A 10281-nucleotide genomic window follows, 5' to 3' on the forward strand; every position below is an offset into this window, starting at 1 on the left:
AGGATTCCTTCACACTCCTAACTTGTGGCAAGTAGATGGTGGACAGGCTTTGGGAAGTCAGGAGATGAGTTATTCTCTTCAGGATTCCCAGCCTCTGACATGATTTTGTAGCCACAGTTTTTATATAGATAGCCCAGATCAGTTTCTGGTCAATGGTAGCCCCCAGAATGTTGATAGTGGGTTACTGTTGACCAGGAACTGAATTGGACTAGCCATACAAATACTGGGGCTACTAGAGGCTTCTTTGGTAAAACAAAAGAACTTTATTACAAGACTGCATCATGACCTGTGTGCTTCCGGTTAGTCTGTGGTACCCTCCACAACAGGAGAAACTTCTCCCCCGGAGAGATTTTCCACGCTGGGTCCTGATTGGTTGCTCAGCCCATGTAAGGCTGCTCTTAACAGGACAATCAACATATTCCTCCCCCTCTAACTTCTTCGTATAATCCCTAACTAGCAATTTACTCCGTTCTAAAATCTAATTCTACACCATGTACACAAATCGGAAAATTATAAATCTTTGAGGGTTTTTCTGTTTCTTGTAGAATGATGTGGCGTCATTCTGTACTCTGAGATTCTTCCACATCATTGGCATTAACAGGAATGGCAATAAAGGCTACCTCTCTTGGCACAGGCTTTTCATTACACTCTGCTTCCTTGGGGACATCAGCTATGTCGATGACAAGTCGATCAGGTGCTTATGGGTTTGGACACATTTCTTGATGATAACAATGATTGCTGGGCCGTCTCTCTACTCCTCCGCTGATCCACATATTTATGAATGATTCATCCCTCCATCCCACCTGGGTGCGACAGGGGTCCGGTCTCAGAGACACGAATTCTGGGGATCTAACTTGATCCGTTTTTTATGTAAACAGCTTTGTCTACCCTCAATGTCTGTGCTCTACTATGTGAATCGTGGCTTGTTTTCTGATTACTTTGTCCGGCCTCTTCTCTCCCTGGGTAAATTTGGGCACAGGAGGCTCATTCTCGTTTCATTAGCAGTTCTGCTGGTGGAACTCCCGCTGTTACATGTGGAGTGATACGATAGCAAGTTGTGAGATTTAGTTTCTCCAAGTTTCCTCCTGACAGTTCCTCAGACCAGGTTCCACTTTCCCTCCTGTACCCCATTACCCTCGACTCCCTAGTCTATAGAGAACCTAACTCTGCCCTGAATAAATTCACTATCCCAGCCTCCACTGCTCTCTGGGGAAGAGAATTCCGCACACTAATGACCGTCTAACAGAAAATAATTCTCCTCATCTTCATCTTAAAAAGGAGACCTCTTATCCTTAAAACTGTGTCCCGTGGTTCTAACCTTCCTCACAAGAGGAGACATCCTCTTTCAAGTCTTCTCAGGATTTTATATGTTTCATTAAGATTGCTCTCATTGTTTTGAAGTCCAGTGACTACAGGCCCAACCCGTTCAACCTTTACTCATAAAAGAAGCCCCTCATTCCTGGAATGAATTGAGTGAACCTTCCCTGAACTGCTCCTAACACAGTTATGTTGTTTTGCAGATGAGGAAATCCCAACCAGGACACAATACTCCAGATGTGGTCTCACCAAGGCCCTGTACAGCTGCAGTAAAACCTCCTCACCTGTAACAACTCAGGAAACCCAACTGGAGAGGAGCAGGATTTATTGTTAAATGCAAAGTAAAGCCATTACTCTGTGGCATACATACATAAGTCCCAACTTTCCTTTTATTTAAACAAGTTATCCAACTACATTATAATTTCACCATGATAAATTATTAAAACAACAAGCAAATATAATTACAATGTCAACAGCAAATATACCTTCCTTAATACAGCCGCAAACAACCTCCCTTCCAATGAAAATGGCGTCCAGTTATCCGGCACTTTAGGGGTTTTGCCTTCTGGGGTTTCACCTTCCAGGATACACCAACCCTCACCAGGACAATAGTTCCGCCGACCCTTCCCAGTTCCTGCCTTATGAAGGACTCAGGTGATGAGGTCCGCCTGGGCAGCCCATTGCCTGTTACCAAGGGAACTCGTATTCAATGAGCCCGATGGGGAGATCACCTAGAGATTCCCCATGGAGTTATCACACTTCCTTTATATTCCATTCCCCATGCAACAAACAATAACATTCCCTTTTCCTTCCTAAAATTACTCACTCTAGTTGTGGGCTAACATTTCCTGATTCGTGTATTTGCCTGGAACTCGCTGCCAGGGGAGGTAGTGGGAGCAGATACAACAGTGAGTTTTAAGGGCATCTTGACAAATACATGAAGAGGATGGGAATAGAGGGATATGGTCCCCAGAAGAATAGGGGGTTTTAGTTAAGTCGGGCAGCATGGTCAGTGCGGGCTTGGAGGGCCGAAGGGCCTGTTCCTGTCCCGTAATTTTCTTTGTTCTTTGTGTACCAGGACACCCAGGAGGGTGGTTCATTGCCCACTGCCCGTGGTTAGTTAAGCTGAGGTCTGAGCTGGTGACTGTGGTATGAAATAGTTCGGTGTTCGACTGTGTGTCTGTCGACTGGTTACCTGTGTGATCAATTAAGCCTTGGAATGAGGATCGGGAAAGGAAGAGGGAGACTGTACAAGGCTGGTCGCTGTGGGAGCAGACATTCTAAAGCACTGGAAAGAACGCTCCTTTTATCATATCTGCATTTCTCTGTAAGACGCAATCGTGACAATCGAATTACTGGCAAAGTGAAGGTAACCCGTCCAGTCCATGCCTGCTGCACATCAGCAGAAACACAACGGGCCACTTAGGATCAGAGCAGCTGCCACCTGAATCTGACCATCCCAGGATGCTTTAGTTGGTGACCACACATGTGAACCTCAGAGATGAATAATGAATAAAGAGTTTCCAGTGAATCCTGGCAGCGGTTAGAGTGGGAACTCAGTCTGAGTGACTGTTTCGCCAGATTGTCAAAGTGTGATTTTGGAATAGAAATAATGTATGAACTGTGTCAACCAATAAGCTGCGAATATTCACCCAGGACCAATGTGGATAAACAAATAATCAAAGCAATGATTTATTTTCACGATTCTGGATATTGTCAGTAAGCCTCACCAGGGAAGCAGGAATTGTTTTTAGGAACAAATTGTACAACCTCAGTACGAGATCCTGGGACTGGGATCGCGGACAGAATTGTCCTTTCAGCTGCTGCCCAAACCTGGGGAAATACCAGAGCCCAATATGTTAGCGTCATGAAGCTTTACAGCATGAAAAGAGGCCCTTCAGCCTTTTGTGTCTGTGCTGGCCCTCAATCATATTCAATGTACTCTGCTTCAAATCCATCCCGCCTCCAAATAACTTACATTCTCCTCCAAACGAAAGATAGGGGATGCTTCTTTCGTTCAAAGCGGACAGAGTGTTTCCTGGTCTTTATCCCTGGCATCAAGGGGGTGTGACCAGCTGTAAATATTCACAGACTCTGTGAATGAACACAAACGGTGTTTATTGATGAGAGTTCAGCAGTCTCGTGACTGACGCTCGCTCCCAAAATGTCTCCTGCCTAAGAGGGCTCCACTCCTGGGGGAGATCGCACACTCAGTCCCAATTGGTCCCCCGGGCTTGGTGGCTCTTAACCTGCTGTGTTGCCTTTGGAGGGATGATATATTTATCTCATTGCCTCCTGGTTGAAGCAGAATGCTTCTGATTCTTGCTGTCCTCTCCCATCCTGAACAGTGATTGTCACTGTGAAGATGGTCATGGAGGCCCCAGAGACCCATCCCGAGAAAGCTGCAGCTTGGTGAAGCAGGCTGGTTACTGATAGTTGGTGTCTCTTTGCCTGTGCTGCATTCTGTCAGGTATTTGGGGGTTGGGTTAGGACCTTTTCTATGACTTTTATTTAATGAGTGGCACAGTGGTTAGCACTGCTGCCTCACAGCTCCAGGGACCCAGGTTCGATTCCTGGCTTGGATCACTGTCAGTGCGGAGTCTGCACATTCTCCTCGTGCCTGCGTGGGTTTCCTTCCACAGTCCAAAGATGTGCGGCCAAAAGAGAAAACGCTGGAAAATCTCAGCAGGTCTGGCAGCATCTGTAAGGAGAGAAAAGAGCTGACGTTTCGAGTCCCGATGACCCTTTGTCAAAGCTAAAAGGCAGAGAAAATGGGAGATATTTATACTGCAGGGGGAGGGAATGAAAGATGGGTCATAGCCACAGAAACCAGGGGAAAAGGCTGCTAATGGCAGTCCACAGAGAGAATAAAGGGTGTGAATGGCCAAACAGCAGAGAAGCTGTAAGCTGTGTCAGATGAAGATGTGGGGGGAAGGGGGAAAATGGCTCAGAGGTAGAATGTAGAAAAGGGGAAGCGGGGGGAGAAAAGGTAAGGGAAGGGGGATGAAGTTTTATCCAAAGATGTGCGGGTTAGGTTGATTGACTATGTTAAATTTTCCCTTTGTGTCCCGGATGCGTTGGTTAGAGGGATGAATAGGGTAAATATTGGAGTTATGGGGATAGAGCCTGGGTAGGATTGTTGCCGGTGCAGAATGGCCTCCTTCTGCACTGTAGGATTCTATGGTTTCTGTGAATGTGCAACTCCAGGATGGGTTTCCTGACAGGAATGTTATTATATTTCAAGGTGATGCGAGGAGGGTCTCAGATATGCAAGAGTTGAGGTTGGAAATGTTTTCAAATCAGGCATACCTTCCCCAAGCATGGATATAGTCTCCAGCTCTGAGAGAACAGGGAGACCTCCTTAGATTTCTCAAATCATCTGCACCTCAGGAGGTTTCAGCTTTAATCAGAAGGAGATGGGGTAAATGTACCGGCTGCTCGCTAAAGACACATCGCCTATTTCTGTCAGGAGAGCTTGCCTATACAAACTTTGGTCACCACGACCTTAAACTTCTTTGCTTCTGGATCCTTCCAAGCAGCATCAGGTGACCTGCGCCACAGTAGTCAACATTCCATGATGCTACTCACAGGAGCTGACACACTTCACTTCCATGTGTGAGGAGAAAGAGGGAGAATTATCCAGATCTATTGGCTGGTTGGGTTTTCTGTGGGTGCAGTGGTCAATTAAGGGAGCTTAGATGCCACTCTAAAGCACCAGCGTGAATCTCCCCCATGTTTTGAAGCTTTATTTTCCATCAACGTCATTCCCGTCAGTATGTGAGGATTATCTCCTGATCCTGCATGCTCTCAGGCCCTCAGGATCTTCCAGCGTGTGACATTCCACCATTGCAGTCTTCGGAACTCAAGGCTTTGAATTGGGGATTGGGCCCAGTGATAACTGCAGTCAATCTACAAACAGTGCGACTCTATCCAACCTGCCTCTTTATTTCATATCTCTAAATACCTGGCTAGCAGCAAGGAGAGATGGAGCAACAACTACTGGCCTTGCCACATCCTCTAGAATGAATACAAAGAGGTAATGATGTTATGTTGTCCAATAATCTTCTTCGTTCAAATGAGAACAAATTCAATTTTCATGTTTTTTTTCATATTAATTGCATCTGAAATTTATCTGTAAAATTCTACCTTGAAGCTGTTGCCTCTCCATTATCTTTTGTAAATATTTGTTCTGCTAAAAATACTCATTCAATGGAAATAAAAACCACATTTAAAACGGTGATTACAGATTTAATTCCCATATGGTTAACATTTAAAATAATGTTTTGTGTTTGTATTGATTTAGTCGCAATTATTTGCTTTATCTTTCCTGATCCAGTGACAGGCAGTGAATTTAATTTTTCCTCCTGTTTTGGATGCGTTAAGAATGTTCCTCACCTCGAGGAAGGCTTGCTGCTGGTGGATTGCAGAGAGGAAAGGAAGACTAGCATTGTCCTGACACCATCACAGACCATAGGATATCACAAACCCCTCACAACCAAGGAAGTGTGATTGCGAGCTAGGATTGGCAGGAGTAACTCTGTGCACAGCAAGATCCCATTAGCAGCAATGCAATCAGGAGAAGTTGTTTTAAAGTGATGGGGGCTGAGGGAGAAATATTGGCCAGCACATCAGGTAGAAATTTCCTGCCAGATGGGACCTTTCAGCACCACCAAATAGGACAATAAGGCCTCAGTTTCAACTCTCATCCATCATCTCCTCTGTGCTGCGCTCCCTCAGTACTGACCCTCTGACAGTGCAGCACTCCCTCAGTACTGACCCTCTGACAGTGCAGCACTCCCTCAGTACTGACCCTCTGACAGTGCAGCACTCCCTCAGTACTGACCCTCTGACAGTGCAGCATTCCCTCAGTACTGACCCTCTGACAGTGCGGCACTCCCTCAGTACTGACCCTCTGACAGTGCAGCACTCCCTCAGTACTGACCCTCTGACAGTGCGGCACTCCCTCAGTACTGACCCTCTGCAGTGCGCTACTCCCTCAGTACTGACCTTCTGACAGTGCAGCACTCCCTCAGTACTGACCCTCTGACAGTGCGGCACTCCCTCAGTACTGACCCTCTGCAGTGCGCTACTCCCTCAGTACTGACCCTCTGACAGTGCGGCACTCCCTCAGTACTGACCCTCTGACAGTGCGGCACTCCCTCAGTACTGACCCTCTGACAGTGCAGCACTCCCTCAGTACTGACCCTCTGACAGTGCGGCACTCCCTCAGTACTGACCCTCTGCAGTGCGCTACTCCCTCAGTACTGACCCTCTGACAGTGCGGCACTCCCTCAGTACTGACCATCTGACAGTGTGGCACTCCCTCAGTACTGAACCTCTGACAGTGCTGCACTCCCTCAGTACTGGCCCTCTGACAGTGCGGCACTCCCTCAGTATTAACACTCTGACAGTGCTGCACTCCCTCAGTACTGACCCTCTGACAGTGCAGCACTCCCTCAGTACTGACCCTCTGACAGTGCGGCACTCCCTCAGTATTAACACTCTGACAGTGCAGCACCTCTCAGTACTGACCCTCTGGCAGTGCGGCACTCCCTCAGTAATGACCCTCTGACAGTGCAGCACTCCCTCAGTACTGACCCTCTGGCAGTGCGGCACTCACTCAGTAATGACCCTCTGACAGTGCAGCACTCCCTCAGTACTGACCCTCTGACAGTGCAGCACACCCTAAACACCGCCCCTCTGACAGTGCGGCACTCCCTCAGTCCTGCACTGGGATGTCAGCCTGGGTTCTATGCTGAACCCACAACTGAGGAACGAGTGCTATTCACTGAATCACACTGACACGTCAACACTGAAGCACTCGTTATCTTCACCGTCGCCCCTACACAACTGGAATAAGCATCAAAAAAATTAATGAAAATGGAGCGTATCAGTAATGGGATTTGCTCAGTCGTGGTCAATTACAGATTTGTTACAACGCTGAAGGAGGCCATTTGGCCTATTGTGTCTGCATTGATCTCCAAATGAGAGATTTGGCTGGTGTCCTTCGCTCCTAACCACTCGCTGTGTGAATCTGTCTCCACCACACTCTCAGACAGTAGATTCCAGATCCTAACCACTCACTGTGTGAATCTGTCTCCACCACACTCTCAGACAGTGCATTCCAGATCCTAACCACTCGCTGTGTGAATATGTCTCCACCACACTCTCAAACAGTGCATTCCATATCCTAACCACTCGCTGTGTGAATCAGTCTCCACCGTACTCTCAGACAGTACATTCCAGATCCTACCCACTCGCTGTGTGAATCGGTCTCTACCACACTCTCAGACAGTCCATACCAGATCCGAATCACTCGCTATATGAATCTGTCTTCACCACACTCTCAGAGAGAGCATTCCAGATCCTACCCACTCGCTGTGTGAATCTGTCTCCACCACACTCTCAGACAGTACATTCCAGATCCTAACCACTCGCTGTGTGAATCGGTCTCTACCACACTCTCAGACAGTCCATACCAGATCCTCATCACTCGCTGTATGAATCTGTCTCCCCCACACTCTCAGACAGTGCATTCCAGATCATAACTAGTCACTTTGTGAACCTGTCAGCACCATACTCTCAGACAGTACATTCCAGATCCTAACCGCTCACTGTGTGAATCTGTCTCCACCACACTCTCAGACAGTGCATTCCAGATCCTAACTAGTCACTTTATGAACCTGTCAGCACCATACTCTCAGAGAGTGCATTCCAGATCCTAACCACTCGCTGTGTGAATCTGTCTCCACCACACTCTCAGACAGTGCATTCCAGATCCTAACCACTCGCTTTGTGAATCCGCTCACAGAAGCACTTTCATGATTTTATTTTATAAAATTATCTAAGTCAATTATATTTTTAGGTTATCACTTCTGGACAAATTCTGTTGTATATTTCAGAGAGTGGAATTGTCTCTGAATTGACAGCTTGTGCTCTGATATGGCAGAGTAATTTGGTCTCAGTGTCTATACTTGTAATATCCTTACTATGCTCGGGGTTGTGGGTTGTCAACGAAAAAAAAAGATGTGGTTTGTGGATGTAGATTGAAACTAACAAGAACAGGTTTTGTGAAGGAGCAGTTGCCTGCAGAGTAGAAACTGAAACTAAACGCAGAAGCCTGTGAAACACCGCAGTGACATCACTCGCAAATCATGTGATCAGCTCTTAAAGCAATCATGCAACCACTTAAATATATAATAATATTTTATACTTGAATGAATGGAAAATGATCTTTCATCAGTTCAGTTTCTTGGGGATGTTCTGCTGAAATGTTAATGAATTGCTTTGCCAGCCAATGGAGAAAGCCCCATAGTGGGTACAGGAGGAATTCTTGTCCCTGTCCATCTCGAGTAACTGAAGTCAGCTCTGTGCCCCGCACCTCAGAAGGTGGCATGGAGGAGGAGCCACACAAATTGACCAGAACCACACCGGAGCTGAAAGGTTAAATTCTGAGGACAGTTTATATTGGCAATGCTTGTGCTCCCTTGAAGAAAGATTAAGAGTGAGCTAATCAAGATGATTAAAAGATTCAATAAGATTATCAGAGAGAAACTCTTCCCTCTGGTGCACTGGGGAATACAGAACAAAGGGGGAGAATCTTAAAATTCCAGCCAGGTCATTCAGGGGTGATGCCAGGAAGCATTTCCTCACACAGAGGGGTGTGAAATCTGGAACTCTTACCCCCCAGACACTGTTGATGCTGGAGGTCATTTAGAGATATCGGGCAGATGGCAGAACTGTCTCGAGGGGCAGAATGGCCTTCTCCAGGTTCTATTTTCCCTGCTGGGAGTTTGCTTTTGTGTGATACGTGAGCAGCCCCCTCTAGCAGGGGGGTTGCAGAGCGAGGTGTGCCCAACTTTACTGTTAAAATCTAACAATGGATTGGCAGTGCCATTAGCCAATTACTAAACTGAAATAATATCTTGCACATTTGGATGAGAGTGAATGGATGTTTATGTAAATGTAGAAGCATCAATTAATGAGCAATATAGCAGAGACAGTATAACTCTGATTTGATTTGATTTGATTTGTTATTGTCACATGTATTAACATACAGTGAAAAGTATTGTTTCTTGCACACTATACAAAGAATACCGTTCATAGAGAAGGAAACGAGAGAGTGCAGAATGTAGTGTTTCAGTCATAGCTAGGGTGTAGAGAAAGATCAACATAATGCAGGACAGGTCCATTTAAAAGTCTGACAGCAGCAGGGAAGAAGCTGTTCTTGGGTCGGTTGGTACGTGACCTCAGACTTTTGTATCTTTTTCCCGAAGGAAGAAGGTGGAAGAGAGAATGTCCGGGGTGCGTGGGGTCCTTAATTATGCTGGCTGCTTTGCCGAGGCAGCGGGAAGTGTAGACAGAGTCAATGGATGGGAAGCTGGTTTGCATGATCGATTGGGCTACATTCACGACCTTTTGTAGTTCGTTGCGGTCTTGGGCAGAGCAGGAGCCATACCAAGCTGTGATACAACCAGAAAGAATGCTTTCTATGGTGCATCTGTAAAAGTTGGTGAGAGTCGTAGCTGACATGCCAAATTTCTGTGCTACTATTCTGTAGATTCTTGAATTCTGTTCCCTTCCAGTCTCTGTTAATTACCAGATGTGTGGTTCCAAAATTGTGAATAATCCTGGGAAATCTTTGCAATGTAATCAAATCCTGATCCCAATGCACTTGTTCTGAGCTCTGTCACTTGGGCCAGAAAGCAATCAGAAGGCTCTGCGATAATATCATTCATAAAACAAAATCTGCCAACAATCTCCTCAAGCCACTTAAATCACTGATAGCAGATAAGCAGAAAGCATTCACTTTGAACTATGTTTTCATTGGGTGGAGGAAACAAGAAATGTGAATTGTTGCTATGGATCAGGGAATGGGGACAGACTGGAGACAAGTTCCTGGGATTCTGTACCTTCCTGTATGTATCTGTTTAGCAGATACGATAGTGAGTTTTAAGGGGCATC

Source organism: Mustelus asterias, chromosome 7 (assembly GCF_964213995.1).
Source record: "Mustelus asterias chromosome 7, sMusAst1.hap1.1, whole genome shotgun sequence".
In the NCBI taxonomy this organism is placed as follows: domain Eukaryota; kingdom Metazoa; phylum Chordata; class Chondrichthyes; order Carcharhiniformes; family Triakidae; genus Mustelus; species Mustelus asterias.